Source organism: Trichosurus vulpecula, chromosome 4 (assembly GCF_011100635.1).
Source record: "Trichosurus vulpecula isolate mTriVul1 chromosome 4, mTriVul1.pri, whole genome shotgun sequence".
Lineage (NCBI taxonomy): Eukaryota > Metazoa > Chordata > Mammalia > Diprotodontia > Phalangeridae > Trichosurus > Trichosurus vulpecula.
Window position 1 is genome coordinate 354,843,419 of NC_050576.1, and position 21,849 is coordinate 354,865,267.

The 21,849-nt window shown below is 36.0% G+C and overlaps 1 pseudogene; it reads right to left on the minus strand.

Annotated features, from left to right (window-relative positions):
* Positions 1-10,733: 10,733 nt before the first annotated feature.
* On the minus strand, positions 10,734-20,550 carry LOC118847242 (annotated as a pseudogene).
* Between the last annotated feature and the right edge of the window lie 1,299 nt (positions 20,551-21,849).

Here is a 21,849-nt window from a genome sequence, read left to right on the forward strand (position 1 = left end):
TATAGTTAACCTTTCACAACATGAGCATTGTGGAAGTGTTTTGCATAATGATACATGTGTGATCTATGTTGAATTTCTTGCCTTCCTAGGGAGGGTGGGTGGGAATGGAAGAGGGGAGAGAATTTGGAAATCAAAATTTGAAAAGAAGATGCTTGATAATTTTTATTTTTTGCATGCAGCTGGGAAACTAGATATCTAGGGAATTGGGCATAGAAATCTATCCTGCCCTACAAGACAGTAAGGGGAAATGGGATGGGGTGGGGGACTTACTGGGGAATCATGAAATCAGAATATGTGCCATCTTGGAATGGGGGGAGGGTAGAAATGGGGAGAAAATTTGTAACTCAAAATCTTGTGGAAATCAATTTTGAAAACTAAAAGATTAAATAAAATACATACAGAGAAAATAAATTAAAATAAATAAAAAAAGAAAAAAAATAGGCTCTCCTGTACACCCCTGCTGGTTTTTTCCTTGGTTTCATTGGTATTCCTTGCAAACATATTTCCAAATCTCTAAGTTCTCCCTTCTGTAGCCTCAAGTCTCATTTTTCACAGGGTCCAGTGCTTTTAGCCCATTCTCTTGCCAGGGATGAATAAGGTCAATCCTCCCATCTCATGATACTCATTACTACCTCTGAAGCCTTCTTGACTCCTAATAAAGATCTGATATTTCACAACCCTTTTTGTGACACCAAATGTATTGCCAACATGATATTCACACCACCAACAATGACTAGGATTATGCTAGTGTAGTTCTGAATCACAAAATATGACAGACTCTTTATATGGAAGACAGAACCTAACCATTTATTCAAACACCAGAAAGTCAAATCTCAACAACAGAAAGCAAAATCCATCAGAGCAACACAGAAATCCATACACAATAACAATGCAGGGCTCACTGCTATGTGCCTTCCCCCTGCTCAGTCTTTCCCACAAACACAAACAGCTATCTACTTCCTCTGTCTCCCTCAGTTCTAACTCCTCTGACCAACTTCCTCCATTCTGCTCCAGCCTTCCTGCTCCACTCTTCCTAATATATCTGACCAGCAAGATCCTCTCACCACAGGCTTCATGTAACTTAGTCTTCCATGTTACTTAAGCAGGTCACATGAGCATATTAATGGATGGAAAGATTTTCAAATAAACATTACCATTAAATGATTTAATTTATTATGTTATACTCTGTACAAATACTAGTAATAACTGATTCAACATCATGAGATCCCATGATATTGGATATTACTGATGTGTACATAAAGAGTGCAAGGAGTGAAGAATGTGGAGGAATTGCTGATTAAGTGAAAGCAATGTATGTAGTCTATACATTTGAGAGGTTTCTTAGCGAAAGGAAAGAGAGAGAAAAGATAGCTTGAGTGCAAATGAGGGAAGAGAAAAGGCTCCAGAAAGAGAGTTTGGAAACAGTTTTACAACCTGAAAGGTCATCAGGAAGAATCCATTAGAGAAGTATGGATTGAAGATGCTTGTTGGCAGTGGTGAACAATGGTATAAGATCTTAAAGGATACAAGTGATAGGACCAAGTGCATAGGTGGAAGAATACTTCTTCCTTTGAAATACAGGGTAGAAAGGAAACATAGATAAAGATATTGCAGTATCTTAGGTGGCAAGCACATTCTTCACATTTTTATTATATTTTTAGGCCTCATTGCCTACAGAAAGCAAGTGGAGTAGGAGGGATTTGGGACTTAAAGGCCAGAGGACAATATATGGAAATATCATCATGTATAATTTCATCATCAAGAAAAGGTTAAAAAAAGACTGTTATATAGCAGTAAAACCCAACTGGGGTTAGATATCATAAGCTCATAGTCAAACTGAGCCTGATCAGCATGATTTACTTCAAAGCGGTACAAATCATCTTAAATTTTTTATTCCTTGGGAAATATTTGTTTTCCATATTATAACTCAGAGATGTGGTGTCATGGTTACTATACCTACTTACATGCACAGTATACATTGTTTTCCTGTTAAAAGGCTACAAAACAAAGTATTACTGTAGTAAAGAGCTTCAGTTTTAGTATTAACATACAAAATTCATAATGACTTAAGAGTATATAAACATTGGGAGTAAAATCACAAACATGTAAAAGAAATGTGCAAAGTATCTTCAAAGGTTTTGAACTGGCAAGGCTGCATACATTGAAATCATATAATGTGCCTTTATGGATAGCTATAATATTCAATGTCCATCCAGCAAACATGCAGATTCATAACATTCCTGGAGAACTGATGCTGGAAAACTGATTTATGGATCTGGTATGTTGACTTAGATTTTAAATATATATATGATATTTACATATATACATATATATGTAAAAAATTATACATATATATATATATATATTATCACTTACAACTAATAATCCTATAATAGAAATTTGATGTTCATTTCCAAATGATTACATAAATATGTTCTGAATGAGTATGACAATGTGGTTCAATGCAAAGTATGAAAGGAGTGATTATGGTGATCAAGTTTGAATATCAAATGACCTTGACTAAGTCACTTTACTTTTTTTGGCCTTGGTTTCATTCAATGTTAAAAAAAATCACAAATAAATAAGTGGTTTGAATGAGATCACTTCTGAAGTAGTTTCCAGCTTCACATCCATGAGCCCATGAATAACAAGTAAGCAAAATTATATAATTTTGCATGTTAAAGTTTTCAGAGAACTTTTTTCACAAGACTTATATAAGCTAGGTAGTGCAAATGTTATTATCCCATTTTACAGAAGAAGAAACAGACTAATGAAGTGCTTTTCCTGTGATGATGCAGATGATAAATGCAATCTTGTGATTTCAAGAGCAGTGGTTTTACTACTACACATAGTTACTGCTAAATGAATATATGTATGATTTAACATTCTTTCTAGTAGATGAAAAATAATTTGAATTCCTTCTCATTGATATTTTGTTGTTTTAATCCTGATTTTTCCACCTAATCTTTCGTCCTTCACATCTTTCATGTATTCATTAAACTGTACTCAAAGAAAACCCATAGTAAACCCAGAGTGAACATCACAGATTCCGAGGACTAATGAAAGCACAATGAAATGTAATCTGGCAATTAAAGGGCTTTCATTATAGAAGGAAAACATTTTTTTAAGACAAACATACTTTAACAATTGTTCATAAAGGAAAATGCATTCTCTATTTTTTTTCCTTTTCATATCCTAATATTCAAATCCTTTGGAAGGTACAATTTTGTAATTAATGTATTTTATTTAATTCCTTCTTTTCAACTTTCCAATTCCTTGTAAATTAATGCTTTTTTAAAACAAGTTCTCCTTTGACCATTTCAGACATATATCCAAGGTATGGAATTGATTGGCTTGGAGATAAGGGGAAAGGCAGTAATTGTGACTATTATAAAACAAAAGGTATCCTCTATTTTTTATACTTCTTGAATACCTTCTCGTCTGTCCTTCACTTAGGAAGTTATTTTTCTCATTTTTCAATTTTGTGGAAAAGAAAAAAATTACAGCTTCATTAATGAGACATAAACTTTATCAGACAAATTCTTTCCACATTCTCAATGAGACTCTTTCCTTACATAGAAATGATTAAACTAAAGAACAGATACCCAGGATTAAAATGTGTCCTCTTTAAGATACCTAAGATCTTTTTCTTAAAACTTTATTTCTGACTTTTAGCGATTCTTACTGTTAGAAAACTAATATTTTAGACTAATGTTATTATGTTTCACTTAAAGTTCAATTTTGCATGTTTTGGGCAAAAAGAAAATATGATTTTGGAAGTCATGGGTACCTTAGCTATGATGTAGTCCATATGAGAATTACTATAATATAATGTAAGGACGTTTATTCTCTATGCAAATAAGTCAATTCCCTAGCACTCATCCACCAAACCAAAAAAAAAAAGGGGATTGGACTGTCTTTATGGCTGCAGCGTTCCCATCATGACGGTAGCATGTATATTTACTACATTTTACTCAAAATTTTTTCACTCCTTCAAATGTTAAAACGAGACCCATAACTAATATTCTAAGTATACTGTTGGTGAAAAGGATAATATTATTGATAAAAGTTGTATTTCCTCATATATTTCACTATTATTCAATAAACAATTATCTAATAATGAGCTTATTATTCACTCTTAATGAAAATTATATTCCAGCAATATCTTTGATAGTTATGTATTCACTTATTGTGGTATTTATTCATACTTCTATATTCAAACCTCCAATTTCCCTTTCCCACCCACACACAGTATCTGTATTTGAAAGCAAAGAATAGGTAGATATTTTGTTAGATTCTTCCTTCCTTGGTGATTTTTATTTATGTTTTAAGCTATTATGATTGTTTTTTTCTTATATTTTTAAAATTGAGTATTTATTTTAACACATTCTTTTAGTTTAGTTTTTAATTATCTTCCTCCATATGACCCTTTGCCAACATGCTGAAAAGGCAAGAACAATCATAGGTGTGAAATAATGATGAATGTATTTCAAAAATAGCCATGTTGCACCAAATAAAACAAGAAAAATGAAGAAAGTGAAAAAGAGAGCATGCTTCAATATGTGGTCAGACTTCCACAGTTCTTTCTATGGAGTGGGATAGCAATTTTCTATTGGAATTGTGTGGGGCCATTGTATTTATTAGAATAGCTAAGACATTCACAACTGATAACCACACAATATCGTTACTATCTACAGTGTTTTTCTGTTTCCGTTCACTCCATTTTGCACCAGTTCACATATGAAATCCCAGATATTTCTGAAAGCATCCTGCTCCTCATTTCTTATAGCACAATAATATTACAACACAATCATATGCCACAACTTATTCAGCCATTTCACAATCGATCAGTACAACCTCAAATTTTAATTCTTTTACACCACAAAAAGAGGTGCTATAAATATTTTTATGCACAGGTCTCTTTCCTTTTTGTCTCTTTGGGGTAGAGACCTCCTAGTGATATTACTGGATCAAAAGGTTTGCATAGTAGTATAGCTTTTTGGACAAAGTTCCAAATTGTTTTCTGGAATGGTTGGACCAGTTCACAACTCCACCCAAAGTGCATTAGTGTCTCAATTTTCCCACATCCTGTACAACATTTATCATTTTTCTTTCCTGTCATGTTAGACAATCTGATACTTGTTGTGTGGTATCTCAGAGTTGTTTTAATTTGTATTTTATAATCAATAGTTATTTAGATCATTTTTATATGATTATAAATAGTATAATTTCTTTGAAAACTTCCTATAATATCCTTTGATCATTAATCTTTTAGAGAATGACTCACAGTTTTACAAATTTTACTCAGGTCTCTATACATGTGAAGAAATAGACGTTTATCAGAGAAGCATTTTGTCCTTTCCCTGTCCCATTGGCCCTTCTGCCCGGTTTCCTGCTTTCTTTCTAATCTTGGCTGCATTTGGTTTCCTTCGTGTGGAACATTTTAAATTTAATGTTTTTAAAATTATTCATTTTACTTCTTGTCATACTCTCTATCTTTTCTTATACGTTAAATTCTTCCCTTCTCCATATATATGACAATAAAATTTTCCCATGATTTCCTAATTGGCTTATGATTTCACCCTTTATATCTAAATCAATTGTATATTTTTACCTTATTTAGGTATATTCTGTGAAATGTTGGGGCTATGCTAATTTCTGCCAAACTGCTTTCCAGTTTTCACAGCATTTTTTTGGTCAATTGATGAAAACTTGTTCAAAAAGTTTGGATCTTTGGACTTCTAAAACATTTGATTGTTATGATAATTTGCTGTTGTGAATTGTAAACCAATTATTCCGCTAGTACACTACTACATTTTGTAGCTAGAACCAGATTGTTTTGATGACTACTGTTTGCAATTTAATTTGAAATTTGGTATTACTAGACCCCTTTCAGTCCCCCCTCCCCATAAATCCCCTTGATATTCTTGACCTTCCATTCTTCCAGATGAATTTTGTTATTATATTTCAAGCTTCATGTAAAATTTTGGTAGTTTGATTCGTATGATGTTGAATAAGTAAATTAATTTAGGTAGAACTGTAATTTTACTGTATTGGTTGGTTTACACATAAAATAATTACCCATGAAAAAAATAATATTTCTCCAATATCTAAATCTTCCATAATTTATATGAAATATGTTTTGTATTTATATTCATATAGTTCCTCAGTCATCTTGGCAGGTAGAGTCCCACATTTTATATTGTTTGTAATTATTTCAAATGACCTTTCTCCATCTCTTCCTTCTGATATTGTTTCTTGATGTCTTATGGAATCATCTATTTCAATTTCCCAAATTCTAATTTTTAAGAAATAATTTTGTTCAGTGAGCTTTTAAAACCTGTTTTTCTATTCTTCCTATTCTGTTTTTAGGGATGTTTTATTTCAGGAGGAATGTTCTATACATTTTGTCATGCATTCAGCTAATTCTATTTCAAGATATTCTGTACTTCAAGGTTTTTCGTGTGTTTTTTACCAAGCCATTAACTGTCTTTCATAAATTTCCTTCCCTCTCATTTATTTATCTATTTTTCCCTTTACCATTCTTACTTGTTTTCAAAATCATTTTTAGCTCTCGCATTAATACTTTTTAGTCGTGTCAAATACACTGTTTTTCTTTGAAGCATCACTTGTGATTGTTTTGAATACACTGTATTCTTCTGAGTTTCTGTCTTGCTCTTCCCTGTCACTATACTAGCTTTTTGTGGTAAGAATTTTCATTGTTGTTTGCTCGTTTTTTTTTTTTTTTCAGACTCCTTCTTGACTTTTAATTTATGTTAAATTGGGGATCTGTTTCCAGCATGGAGGTGAGGAGGGGCAGTATCCCAAGTTTCAGACTTTTTACACTACTGTTTTCAGAGTTCATCTTTTGAGTTTCGATATGTGTTACTTCTACAGCGTTGTGATATGGGGACAGGTGTGTTTATTGTTCTTCTGGTCTGCTCTCTGGGTCTTACAAAGGAAGGCCCTTGATCTCTTGATATTACAATTTATAGTGCTTCTCAGGTGCCTGAAACCTTGTGACTAAAAGTGATACTGCTCCTCACAGTCCCTGCATTCTTTTAAATTTAAGTATTATTCTCCACACTTGAACTGTGACCCAGAAGTGAGTAAAAGCACAGGAATTGTGTAACAACTTCCACTCTCCCCTCTCCATCTAGTGCTAGCACAGGTGTCTCCTGTAATCTCTTTCTGATCTGTTGTCAGTTCCTCTTACTATCTATATCCTGAGAGTTCCAAAAACTAAAGATGCAGGGGCGGAGCCAAGATGGCGACTGGGAAGCAGGGACCAGCGTGACCTCCCTGCCAAATCCCTCCAAAAACGTATTAAAAATGGCTATGAACCAATTCTAGAATAGCAGAACCCACAAAACAGCAAAGGGAAGCAGGGCTTCAGCCCAGGAAAGCCTGGATGGTCTCTGCGTGAGGTCTATCCCACACAGAGCTGGGAGCTGGGAGTCTGGAGCGGGAAGCTGGGAGCCGGGACCCGGGAGCTGGGAGAAGAGCAGAGCTCAGTGTGAGCGGTGAGGACCAACCAGACCAGGAACTGGGAGGAATGTGCCCTACCACCCTGAATCAGTGAGCTGCAGCAGTTACCAAACTTCTCAACCCACAAACACCGAAGACAGTAGAGAAGGTTAGTGGGAAAAGCTGCGGGAGTGGAAGGAGTTCAAGGTTTGGCTTCCAGCCCTGGGGGCAGCAGATGTGGGGCAGCTACAGCTGTTGTTGCTTCCAGTCCACCTGGTGGGAGGAATTAAGTGGCAGAGCAGAGCAGGAGTGCACAGCCTGCTGAAGATCTAAGACCAGTCTGGGTTGGGGGTTCTTGGGGAAGGAGCAGTGCTGGTGTGGCAGAGCTGGCACATTGCCCCCAAACATGGAACATAGAATTCTTTAGTCTACAATCAGTCATACACTGCTGAAAAATTCAAGGGTCAAGTTAGTTGGTTGGGAATATGGCCAGGCAGCGAAAATGAACCCAGATTCAGTCACAGACTTTGGATTCTTTCTTTGCTGACAAAGAAGACCAGAACATACAGCCTAAAGAAGTGAAAAAAGTGCTAGAGCCTACACCAAAAGCCTCCAAGAAAAACATGAACTGGTCCCAGGCCATGGAAGAGCTCAAAAAGGATTTGCAAAAGCAAGTTAGAGAAGTAGAGGAAAAATTGGGAAGAGAAATGAGAAGGATGTGAGAAAACAATGAAAAAACAAGTCAATGACTTGCTAAAGGAGACCCCAAAAAATACTGAATAATACATTGAAGTAAACAAAACCTTAAACAATAGACTAACTCAAATGGCAAAAGAGCCCCAAAAAGGCAATGAGGAGAAGAATGCTTTGAAAGGCAGAATTAGCCAAATGGAAAAGGAGGTCCAATGGACCACTGAAGAAAATACTACATTAAAAATTAGATTAGAGCAAGTGGAAGCTAGTGACTTTATGAGAAATCAAGATACTATAAAACAGAACCAAAGGAATGAAAACATTGAAGACAATGTCAAATATCTAACTGGAAAAACCAGTTACCTGGAAAATAGATCGAGGAGAGATAATTTAAAAAACATTGGACTACCTGAAAGCCATGATCAAAAAAAGAGCCTAGATATCATCTTTCAAGAAATAATCAAGGAGAACTGCCCTGATATTCTAGAGTCACAGGGAAAATAGAAATTGCAAGAATACATCAATCACCTCCTCAAATAGATCCCCAAAAGAAATCTCCTAGGAATATTGTCGCCAAATTCCAGAGCTTCCAGATCAAGGAGAAAATACTGCAAGCAGCCAGAAAGAAACAATTTGAGTATTGTGGAAACCCAATCAGAATAATCCAAGATCTGGCAGCTTCTACAATAAGAGATTGAAGGGCTTGGAATACAATATTCCAGAGGTCAATGGAGCTAGGATTAAAACCAAGAATCACCTACCCAGCAAAACTGAGTGTCATGCTTCAAGGCAAAATATGGATTTTCAATAAAATAGAGAAATTTCAAGCTTTCTCAGTGGAAAGACCAGAGCTGAATAGAAAATTTGACTTTCAAACACAAGAATCAAGAGAAGCATGAAAAGATAATCAAGAAAAAGAACAAGAAAAAAGAAATTGCAAGGGACTTACTAAAGTTGAACTGTTTTGTTTACATTCCTACATGGAAAGATGACATGTATGATTCATGAGACCTCATTATTAGGTTAGCTGAAGGGAATATGCCTATATATATATATATATATATATATATATATATATATATATATATATACATATGAGTGAATGTGTATGTATGTATATATCTATGTGTGTATATATATGTTCATGTATATATAAGTGAATGTGTATGTATGTATATATCTATGTGTATATACATATACATATATATATATACATACATATATATATATATATAGAGAGAGAGAGAGAGAGAGAGAGAGAGAGAGAGAGAGAGAGACAGACAGACAGACAGACAGAGAGACAGAGAGAGAGAGGACACAGGGTGAGTTGAAGATGAAGGGAAGATATCTAAAAGAAATAAAATCAAATTAAGTGATGAGAGAGGAACATATTGAGAGACGGAGATAGGGAGAGATGGAATGGGGTGGATTTTCTCACATAAAGGTGCCAAGAGGAAGTAGTTTTGTGGGAGGAGGGAAGAGGGCAGGTGAGGGAGGAATGAGTGAATCTTGCTCTCATTCGATTTGGCCTGAGGAGGGAATACCACACATACCCAATTGGGTATCTTACCCCACAGGAAAGAAGAGGGAAGAAGATAAAAAAAAGGCGGGGATGATGGAGGGGAGGGCAGATGGTGGTGGAGGTAATCAAAACTAACACTTTTGAAAAGGGCCCTGGTCAAAGGAGAAAATTCAATAAAGGTGGATAGGTTAGGAAGGAGTAAAATATAGTTAGTCTTTCACAACATGAGTATTGTGGAAGGGTTATACATAATGATACACATTTGGCCTATGTTGAATTGCTTGACTTCTTGGGGAGGGTGGGTGGGAAGGGAGGAGGGGGGAGAATTTGGAACTCAAAGTTTTTAAAAACAGATGTTCAAAAACAAAAAATAAAAGTTTTTGCATGCAACTAGAAAATAAGATACACAGGCAATGGGGAGTAGAAATTTAGCTTGCCCTACAAGAGGGGAAAGGAAAAGGGGATGTGAGGGGAGTGGGGTTTCAGAAGGGATGGCTGACTGGGGAACAGGGCAACCAGAATAGATGCCATCTTGGAGTGGGGAGGAGGGTAGAAACGAGGTGAAAATTTGTAATTCAAACTCTTGCGAAAACCAATGCTGAAAACTAAATATGTTAAATAAATAAATTAAATGAAAAAAAAAAAAACTAAAGATGCTTCTGCCACACCTCATAACCCTACTTGTAGTGATTCACTTGGGCCAGCCTCCACCTGTGTGTCACATTTCTCTCCCTATTATCAAAGTTGTCTCTGCCTGGAATAATTCTAACATTTTGTAGGCTCTACCACTCCAGAATATGATTCATGGCATTATTTTAAAGTTCTTTGGAGAAGAATGTAGGGAAAGGTTTCCTCATTGTTTCCTCTACTCCACTATCGATCTCCACTATTCTGGCATTCACAGTGGTTCTATTCCTTTTTTATCTCTTATTTTAAATTTGTTCCCAATGTCATCATCACATAAATTATTCTCTCTAAAATTACTAAAGACTTATTTATTGCTAAGTCTGATGTTCTTTCTCAATCCTTATCCTTCTTGATATTTTTGAGGATTTTTTATCTTCTCTAAAATAAGGATATTTAGACAGAGACAGATTTTGGTAGGGAGAATACAACACATTATTTTTTTATTTCATATGAGGATCCATTAAAATAATTGAGAATGTTTAAATTAGCGAAGAAAATGCTCAATACATGGAAGTGGTGTTCAGGAATTTGAAAGGCCGTCACGCAAAAGCATATCTAGATTCCCTATTTAGCTGTACAGGAAAGAATCAGGAATATGGGATGGAAGTGGCATGCAGATAAATTTAAGTTTGATTTCAGGAAAGAAAAAAAAATCCTGTAAATTGCTTGGGCATAAGTGCGATGTGCCTCCTTGAAAAGTGACACTTCTCACCACCAGTGCTGAAAGAACATTCATCTTGTAAATCCACAAAATGAGGTACATTTAGTGATTAGGAACTTGATGCTCAAAGTTTAGATGATGAGGATGACAATATGCCTCATACATTATAACCTGTTGTTAAGAGGTTTTCTATATCACCACACAACTAACTCTGTTTTTTACTCAGTCATCATTAATCAATCATTCATGATCCCCTGCTGAGGGGATAGCATATGCTAGAGTATCACCACCACATATGATTAGCCACTTACAGTAACCTTATCTGTCTCTTCAAAGCCATGCTACAAATTTACAAAGAATTTTAAAAATGAAGAAAAACTAAGACAGAAAGTCCAAAATCTGTCCCAGACCAATAATATACAAGTTGACTCTCTGAAAAACAGCAAAGGTGACTCAAATTTTCAAGTGCCAAATGGAGCAATACCTCAAATTAAATCTCAAGAATCAGAAATAATTTCTCCAAGTAAATTTCACTCCCCTAGGGCACCAACACTTTTGGCTTTCCAACAGCAAGTGGAAACTTCCAATAATTATGGTTCTGACCCCATTGATGGTGGTCAAGAAGCAGCACAACTCGCTCAGATTAATTCCTCACTTGGACCCCTTATAATTCAAACTGTGGTGTCACTAAGATCTGCCAGAAGCAACACAAGGATTATTCACATTACACATGCCAGGACCAGAGGAATAAGGAGAGGCTTGCTGATCTAGTGCCCCTTCTGCTGAGACAATATCAGTGCCCCACAGCAAACTTTCAAAGTGTGTTTGCTGAAACCATTTGTAACTCTTAGCCAGTTCCTTCCATAAATCTTCCATAGAGGCCTTGAATCTGGATGCTTTACCTCTAAGTTATTAAAATGCCAACTGGCGGGCTGGAGTACAATATATCATGATTCAGCTAAAGTTAAAAAAAAGCAGGGGTAGCAATCCTAATCTCAGACAAAGCAAAATCAAAGATAGATATAATTAAAAGATATAAGGAAGGACACTACATCCTGCTAAAAGGCACCATAGACAATGAAGCAATATCATTATTTAACATATATGCACCAAGTAGTATAGCATGAAAATTCATAGAGGAGAGATTAAGGGAGTTATAGGAAGAAATAGCCATTAAAACTATAGCAGTGGGGGATACCAACCTCCCCCTCTCTGACCTTGATAAATCTAACCTCAAAATAAACAAGAAAGAAGATAAGGAGGTGAATAAAATTTTAGAAGTGGCAGATATGATAGAACTCTGGAAAAAATTGAATGGGGATAAACAGGAATATACTTTTTCTCAGGGATATATGGCACATACTCAAAAATTGGCCATGTACTAGGGCATAAAAACCTTAAAATCCAGTGCAGAAAGGCATCCTCTTCATATCATGATAAAATAAAAATTATTTGTAATAAAGAACCATGGAAAAAGAAGCTAAAAATTAATTGGAAATGGAATAATCTAATACTAAAGAATGAGTGGGCCAAAGAATGAATCACAGGAAAAATTAATAACTTCATTCAAGAAAATGATGATAATGAGACAACATACCAAATCTTATGGGATGCAGCAAAAGCAGTTCTTAGGGGAAGTTTTATATCTCTAAATGATTACATGAATAAACTAGAGAAAAAGGAGGTCTATGAATTGGACGTGCAACTGAAAAAGCTAGAAAATGATCAAATTAAAATCCCCAATTAGATATCAAATTAGAAATACTTAAAATCAAAAGAGAGATTAATAAAATTGAAATCAAGAAAATTATTAAATAAATAAATAAAACCAAGAGCTGGTTTTATGAAAAAAAAAACAATAAAATTGTTAAACCTTTGGTCAATTTGATTAAAAAAGAAAATCAAATTACCAGTATCAATAATGAAAAGGGTGAATTCACCTCCAATGAAGAGGAAACTAAAACAATAATTAGGAGGTATTTTGCCAAATTATGTGTCCATAAATATTGACAACCTTAGGTATGTGGATGGATATCTACAAAAATATAAATTGGCCAATTTAACAGAAGAGGAAGTAAAATACCTTAATAACCTCGTCTCAGAAAAAGAATTTGAGCAAGCCATCAATCAGCTCCCTAGAAAAAAATCTATAGGGCCAGATGGTTTTACATGTGAATTCTATCAAACATTTAAAGAAAAATTAAATCCTATACTTCGTAGATTATTTGGGAAAATAGGCGAAGAAGGAGTCCTATCAAAATCTTTTTATAATACAAATATGGTACTAATACCCAAACCAGGTACAGTCAAAACAGAGAAAGAAAATTATAGACCAATTTCCCTAATGAATATTGATGCAAAAATTTTAAATAAAATATAACCAAAAAGATTGCATCAACTTATCAGGACAATAATACACTACAAACAAGTAGGATTTATTCCAGGAATGCAAGACTGGTTCAATATCAGGAAAACTACCAGCATCATTGATTATATCAACAACAAAACTAGCAGAAAGCATATGATAATCTCAATATATGTAGAAAAAGCCTTTGACAAAATATAACAGCTATTACTATTACAAACACTAGAAAGCATAGGAATAAACAGAGATTCCCTTAAAATTATGAGTAGCATTTACCTTAAACCATAAACAAGCATTATTTGCAATAGGGATAAGGTAGATGCATTCCTAATAATATCAGGATATACATTATCACCAATATTATGCAATTATGCAATTTGGCAGTAGAAATTTTAGTTGTAGTAATAAGAGAAGAAAAGGTAATTGAAGGAATTAGAAAAGGCAAAAAAGAAACTAAATTGTGACTTTTTTTGCAGATGCTTTATGATTTAGTTAGGGAATCCTAGACATTCAAGTAACAAACTACTTGAAATAATAAACAACTTTAGCAAAGTTGAAGGATATAAAATAAACCCACATAAACCCTTGACATTCCTATACATTACTAACAAAGCCCCACAGCAAGACATAGAAAAAGAAATTCCATTTAAAGTTACTGTAGATATTATAAAATATTTGGGAATCTACCTGCCAAGGCAAACCAAGGGACTACATGAACATAATAATGAAACACTTTTTACAAAAATAAAGCCATATCTAAACAAATGGAAAAATATCAGTTGCTCATGGTTAGGCCGAGCTAATATAATAAAAGGACAATTTTGCCTAAATTAATTTATTTACTCAGCACCATACCCATCAACCCACCAAAAATTTATTTTACAGAGCGGGATAAAATAATAACAAAGTTCATCTGGAGAAACAAGTGGTCTAGAATATCTAGGGCACTAATGGAAAGAAATGCTAGGGAAGGTGGCCTAGCCATACCAGATATTAAACTGTACTTTAAAGCAGCAGTCATCAAAACTACTTGGTACTGGCTAAGAAACTGAGTGGTGGATCAGTGGAACAGATTAAGTACACAAGGCACAGTAGTCAATGACTATAGTCACCTGCTCTTTGATAAACCCAAAGAATCAACCTTCTGGGCTAAGATTTCACTATTCCACAAAAATTGCTGGGAAAATTGGAAAATGATAGGGCAGAAACTGGGCATATACCAAAATCTTATGCCATAAACCAAAATCAAGTCAAAATGGGTTCATAATCTAGGAATAAAGGCTGATACTATAAGTAATTTGGGAGAGCAAGGAATAGTTTACCTATCAGATTTATGAAAATGTGAACAATTCATGATACAAGAGATAGAGAGCACTACAAAATGCAAAAATGGATACTTTTGATTATGTTAAATTGAAAAGTTTTTGCGCAAAAAAGCCAATGCAACAAAGATTAGAAGGGAAGCAGAAAATTGGGAGAAAATCTTTACCACCAGTGTCTCTGATAAAGGCCTCATCTCTAAAATGTATAGGGAACCAAACCAAATTTATAGGAACACAAACCATTCCCCAATTGAGAAATGGTAAAAGGATATGAACAGGCAGTTTTCAGAGGAAGGAATTAAAGATATCTATAGGCATATGAAAATATGCTCTAAATCACTACTGATTAGAGAAATGCAAATTGAAACAATTGTTAGGTACCATATCTGTCCTGTCATATTGACTAAAATGACAAAACAGGATAATGATAAATGCTGGAGAGGATGTGGGAAAATGGGAACACTGTTACATTGCTGGTAGAGTTGTAAAGTGATCCATCCATTCTGGAGAGCAATTTGGAACTATGTCCAAAGGGCTATAAAAATGTGTATTCACTTTCACCCAGCAATAACACTTCTAGGGCTATATACCAAAGAGATCACGCAGGTGGGAAATCACGCATATGTACAAAAATCTTTATAGTGTCTCTTTTTGTAGGAGCAAAGAATTGGAATTCAGGGGGATGCCCATCAATTTGGGAATGGCTGAACAAGTTTTGGTACATGAATGTAATGGAATACTATTGTGCTATAATAAATTAGGGAGATACAGACTTCATAATTACCTGGAAAAATTTACATGACATTATGGTGAATGAGCAGAGCAGACCTAGGAGAACACTATACACAACCACAGATATATTGATTCTGTGATGACTAACCTTGATAGACTTGGCTCTTCTCAGCAATATAAGGTTCAAACAGAACTCCAAAGGACTCATGATGGAGAGAGCTATCTACATCCAGAGAAAGAACTATGGAGTCTGAATGCAGATTGAGGCAAACTATTTGCTCTCCCTTTTTTCTTGTTTTTGTTTTTTGTTTTTTTTTTTTTTTATTTTGTTCCTTCTTTCTCATGATTCATTCCTTTTGTCATAAGTCTTCTTTACAAATTGAATAGTGTGTAAATAAGTTTAATGCAAAGTTATATGTAGAAGACATATCAGATTCCATGCCGTTTTGGGGGGGGGAGGGAAGAAAATCTGTAACTGAAAATCATGCAAAACTGAGTGTTGTCAATTAAAAATAAAAAGTCTTAATTTAAAAAAGATAAAAAAAAATAAAATGCCAAATAGCTCTGTGGTTCTGGAGAAGTAACTTACCCACTTTCAGTCTCAGGTTAGACATCAAAAAATAGATATAGTAATAAAAAACCCTAATAGTGTTGTTATGGTAAGCAAATCAAATCAAATAATATATTGTAGCACTTTACATTATCATTAATGATGATGATGATGATGATGATGATGATTATACCAGCATAGCTCTGAGTCAACACTATATATCTATCTACTATATTCATGAGGCAAAATACATGAAGAATTAGCAAGGCTGTAGGTTTTCTTTTTTTTTTTTTTGGCTAGGGGGAAAGAGGATATCATTTATTAACCCTAGACATTCCACACGTCAGTGATCATCACTCTAGACTCTTATGAAAAGAAGCATAGAACAGCAAGGAATAATTCTGAGCTCTGTGATCACTAGGTCCAACAATTCTGGAGGCGTTACATCATACACCAAACTCAGCAGACACAGAAAACAGTATTTTTGCCAGTTATTCCATGACACTTCATCTCCTTGTTCACACAGCAGATCACCAGCTTCATCAAGCTCATTTAAAACCATTATTTATTTATTTAACATTTATAGTTTTCGGCATTAATTTTCACAAGAGTTTGAATTAAAAATTCTCTCCACATGTCTACCCTCCCCCCCAATCCAAGATGCCATATATTCTGATTGCCCTGTTCCCCAGTCAGCCCTGCCTTCTGTCACCCCACTCCCCCCCTTCCCCTTTTCCCTTACATTTTTGTAGGGCCAGACTGATTTTTATGCCCCATTGCCTGTATATCTTATTTCCTAGTTGCATGCAAAAACTTTATTTGAACACTTGCTTTTAAAAATTTGAGTTCCAAATTCTCTCCCCTCTTCACTCCCTAGCCACCCTCCCTAAGAAGGCAAGAAATTCAACATAAGCCACATGTGTATGATTATGCGAAACCATTCCACAGTGCTCATGTTATGAAAAACTAACTATATTTTGCTCCTTACTATCCTATACCCCTTTATTCAGTTTTCTCCCCTGACACTCTGCCTTTTCAAAAGTGTTTGCTTCTGATTACATCCTCCCCCTATCTGCCCTCGCTTATAATGTGCCCTTTTTTATCTCCTTCCCCATTCTTTCCTGTGGGGTAAGGTACCCAAATGGATATGTATATTATTCCGTCCTCAGATCAAATCTGATGACAGCAAGATTCACTCATTGCCCCTCAACTGCCCCCTCATCCCTCCCAACAGAACTACTTTTTCTTGCCACTTTTATGTGAGATAATTTACCCCATTCTATATTTCCCTTTCTCCCTCTCTCCATATGTTCCCCTCTCATCACTGAATTTGATTTTATTTTTATAGATATCATCCCTTCATATTCAACTCACCCTGTGCCCTCTGTCTATATATATACATATATACATATATATGTGGGTGTGGGTGTGGGTGTGGGTGTGAGTGGGTGTGGGTGGGTGTGGGTGTGGGTGTGGATGTTGGTGTACATATATATGTGTGTATATATATATATGTATGTATGTATATATGTATGTATGTATGTATGTATATTCCCTTCAGCTACCCTAATACTGAGGTCTCATGAATTATACACATCATCTTTCCATGTAGGAATGTAAACAAAACAGTTCAACTTCACTAAGTCCCTTATGATTTCTCTTTCTTGATTATCTTTTCACACTTCTCTTGATTCCTGTGTTTGAAAGTCAAATTTTCTATTCAGTACTGGTCCTTCCACTGAGAAAGCTTGAAAGTCCTCTATTTTATTGAAAATCCATATTTTGCCTTGGATTTCTGACTGCTTGCAGTATTTTCTCCTTGATCTGGGAACTCTGAAATTTGGCAACAATATTCCTAGGAGTTTTCTTTTTGGAATCTTATTTCAGGAGGCAATCTGGGGATTCTTTCAATTTCTATTTTAACCCTCTGGCTCTAGAATACCAGGGATGTTCTCCTTGATAATTTCTTGAAAGATGATATCTAGGCTCTTTTTTTGATCATGGCTTTCAGATAGTCCAATAATTTTTAAATTATCTCTCCTGGATCTATTTTCCAAGTCAGTGGTTTTTCCAATGAGATATTTCACATTGTCTTCCATTTTTTCATTCCTTTGTTTCTATTTTATAATATCTTGATTTCTCACCAAGTCACTAGCTTCCAATTGCTCCAATCTAATTTTCAAGGTTTTATTTTCTTCATTGGTCTTTTGTAACTCCTTTTCCATTTGGGTAATTCTGCCTTTCAAGTCATTCTTGTCCTCATTGGTTTTTTGGAGCTCTTTTGCCATTTGAGTTAGTCTATTTTTTAAGGTCTTATTTTCTTCAGTGTTTTTTCTGAGTCTCCTTTAGCAAGTCATTGACTTATTTTTTTCATGGTTTTCTCACATCACTCTCATTTCTCTTCCCAATTTTTCCTCTACTTCCCTAACTTGCTTTTCCAAATCCTTTTTGAGTTCGTTCATGGCCTGAGACTAGTTCATGCTTTTCTTGGAGGCTTTTGCTGTAGGCTCTTTGAGTTTTTTGACTTCTGGCTGTATGTTTTGGTCTTCTTTGTCACCAAAGAAAGATTCCAAAATCAGAATCTGAATCTGAGTCCATTTTCACTTCCTGGCCACGTTCCCAGTCAAATACGTGACCCTTGATTTTTTCGTGGGGGTATGACTGCTTGCAGAGTAGAGCTTACTTTGTCCCAAGCTTGAGGAGTTGAACTGTTTTTTTTTTTTTCAGAGCCTTTTTCTACACAGCTAGCTCTGCCACAGCAGTGCTCCTCCTCCCCCATGAACCACGAACCTCAACCATTTCTCAGATCTCAAACAGGCTCTGCTCTACAGCTCTGATTTGCCACTTAATTCTTCCTATCCAGGTGGGCCTGGGGCGGGAAGCAACTGTAGCTCTAGTTCTGTACCTGTACCTCTTCCACTGCCCCCAGTGTGGTGGCCAAACCACAAACTGCTTTCACTCTCTCTCACACCTTTTCCCACTAACCTTCTCTGTTGTCTTTGGTATTTGTGGTTTGAGAAATTTGGTAACTGCCACAGCTCACTGATTCAGTGTGCTAGGGACTGTTCCCCCTGTCTTACAGTCTGTTTGGTCCTGGAGTAGCCCAGGCTGGGCTCTACTCCACTCAGTTCCCTGCTCCATGCAGGATAGACCTCACCCAGAGACCATCCAGGTTGTTCTGGGCTGGAACCCTGCTTCCCTCTGCTATTCTGTGGCTTCTGCAGCTCTAGAATTTGTTCAGAGTTAATTTTATAGGTTTTTGGAGGGTCCTGGAGGGGAGCTCACCCAAGTCCCTGCTTTCCAGCCGCCATCTTGTCTCCACCCCCCATCAAGCTCATTTGAAACAAAGGCATCACTCTGTACATGGTCACAAAATGTGTAGGTGTCATAGCAGACCAAAACTGTTACATTATAAGCTCCAACAACCAGGTCTAGCTGTGTTGTCTTAATCCGTGACATCACAGTTCCTTGTACAGGAGTGCATGAGCCACTAACAGCACCTTAGATACCTCAGGGAACAGAGAGTAAGCTACAAGAACCAAGTAATAGGCAGGGACTCCAAAACATACCAGACAACGTAAAGGACACTGTCCCCCAAGCTGTTGTTGCTGATCTACTGCTCCCACCCCAAATTGCCGGCCTCTAGTCCAGACTTTTTCAGGAATAAAGAATACTGGGGATGAACATTCATACACCAGTATTATATCCTCATTACTGATCTTCTCATAGGTTGAGCAGAAGATTGCCTGAGCTGCCAACACAATCTTCTCTTGCACAGCCAGTCTATGGTTACTCATAGTTCTGACTTTGCCTCCTTCTCTCATTTGGTGCTGCTCACAGTGGTGATCTCTTTTGTAAGGAACTTGATGGCACTGTATATGCTGGCTGAGAGTGAATGACACTGAGTCAAGAAGTTGACATGGGGTTTGAGCTTATTAACCAGATATTTGGGGAGTTCTACATTAGGAGGTGTGTTGTAGTCCTGAATCATCTGCTGGAAAGCACCACAAATGGATGGATCACAGGGGATGGGATGCTCATATACTTGGTTAGAGGAATACAGGGGCTGTACTGGTGCAGGTGGGAGTATAGGCTAATTTGGAGCCATAATCCTTTTGAGAAGGCAGATTTTGCCACTTTGGTTTCTTAATAAGTCTCCTTAAAGCTGTGGTCTTATTCATCTGAACATGCTCTGGAGGATGTTTTGCTCTTAAGGGGGTTTCTCCAAATGTGTCAGGGTGGGACTGAGAAGATTATCCTGTCGTCTCCCCCTTTGTCCCTGCCCACATGGAATTTTCTCACCTGAGGTTCCTGACCACCAGGGCCTGGAACCTCTTTTGGTGGGCCCACTTGACACTGGCCAGTGGACACAGTGGGAGCAGACTCCAGTTCTGACCCTCTGTCTTCCTTCCGCTTCTTTTTCTGCTGCTTTTTCTCCTTCTGAAGCCTCAGTTTCTCTTCTTGGGACATTTCCTTGCCCACAGCACTGGGCTTGCTGGGCGGCTGGGCAGTCTTCGTGGACACTGCTCCTGAATCTAAGAAAAGAGCCCACAGTCAGGGTGGGGGGGTTGGGCCAGTGGGGAATGGTGGAGGTGTTGGTGATGGCTGCAGGAAGGCAAGCAGGGAGAGACAGACTGCCGAGGTTATGTTTTCATATAGATGAAAACAATTAATAGAAAATTGTAGCAGTCAATGGGTTCTGTCCTCAGAAGAGCATTTAAAAGTAAAATTGCTTTAGTGATCAAAAATTTCCTTTATGAGAGCCCTCAGTAATTTTATCCCTACTCTTTCGATTATTTGCAACTGTAAGAGTACATCAAGTTTTGAAACAATTTTGCCCAGTGAAAAATGAATTATTTGGAAATGCTCTCTTGACAGTTGTCAAGAATAAATTTCAGACTTGCAGGTTAACAAGAACCTGGATAACAAAAGGATCATTAATTGTCAATTTTGTTCATATAATTCTGTCATTATGGAGTATAGTGTCACAGTAACTGGCAAAGATTCCTTTGACCCTGAGATTTCTTTATTTGAAGTAAGCATTCAAATGGGTAAGCCATTTTACATAATGTTTCTATGATTTCTTCACCTTTGTTCCTTTTTGTTTGTTTCCTTTTAGAATGAACTTGAATAAATATGTGTCTCAAAGTAGGATTGACAGTTTTATATCATTCTATTGATTAAGAGAAAGCCAATGAGAAGAGATAACTTAATTTAGATTTTAAATAGTACTTTCATTAAATTTCTGATTGCTAAAGTGTAAGGGAAAATAGATGTTTTATTCAGGCTAATGGCCAACTATCTTGAGGAAATTGCTGATTTTCTTTGTCAAATTTTATATATATTTAAGTAAGACTCCTGGTAACTAAATGCTCTTCTTGTTAGGTTATAGTTCTTAAGATGTTTCCCTTGTTAAGCAGATTGTTTCCCGATTAGAAAAAAGTAGTTTAAATTGGATTACTTAACACTTGGATTAATTCAAATAGGTTTATTGAGCACTGTGGAGAAGTCCAGTTTAATGAATTACTGCCTTAATTATCAATTACTCACTATTTAAGAGTCTGCTTTTATGATGAGCTTAAAGAACTGAGGATAAGGAAATGGAACTTACGTTTTGAGTGTTTCTTTGTTTTTGCATTGCCCTAAACTATCTTTACATCATGTACTACTTTGAGATCAGTACATTTAGAGCAGTCCCAGAAATAAGCATCTACAAATACAAATTTAACTGAAATTATTGTAAGCTTTTCCATTGTAATTGAACATAAAATGTAACCAATTTTATTTTATTTTTCTATTTAGTTTTCAGCATTGATTTTCACAAGAGTTTGAATTACAAATTTTCTCCCC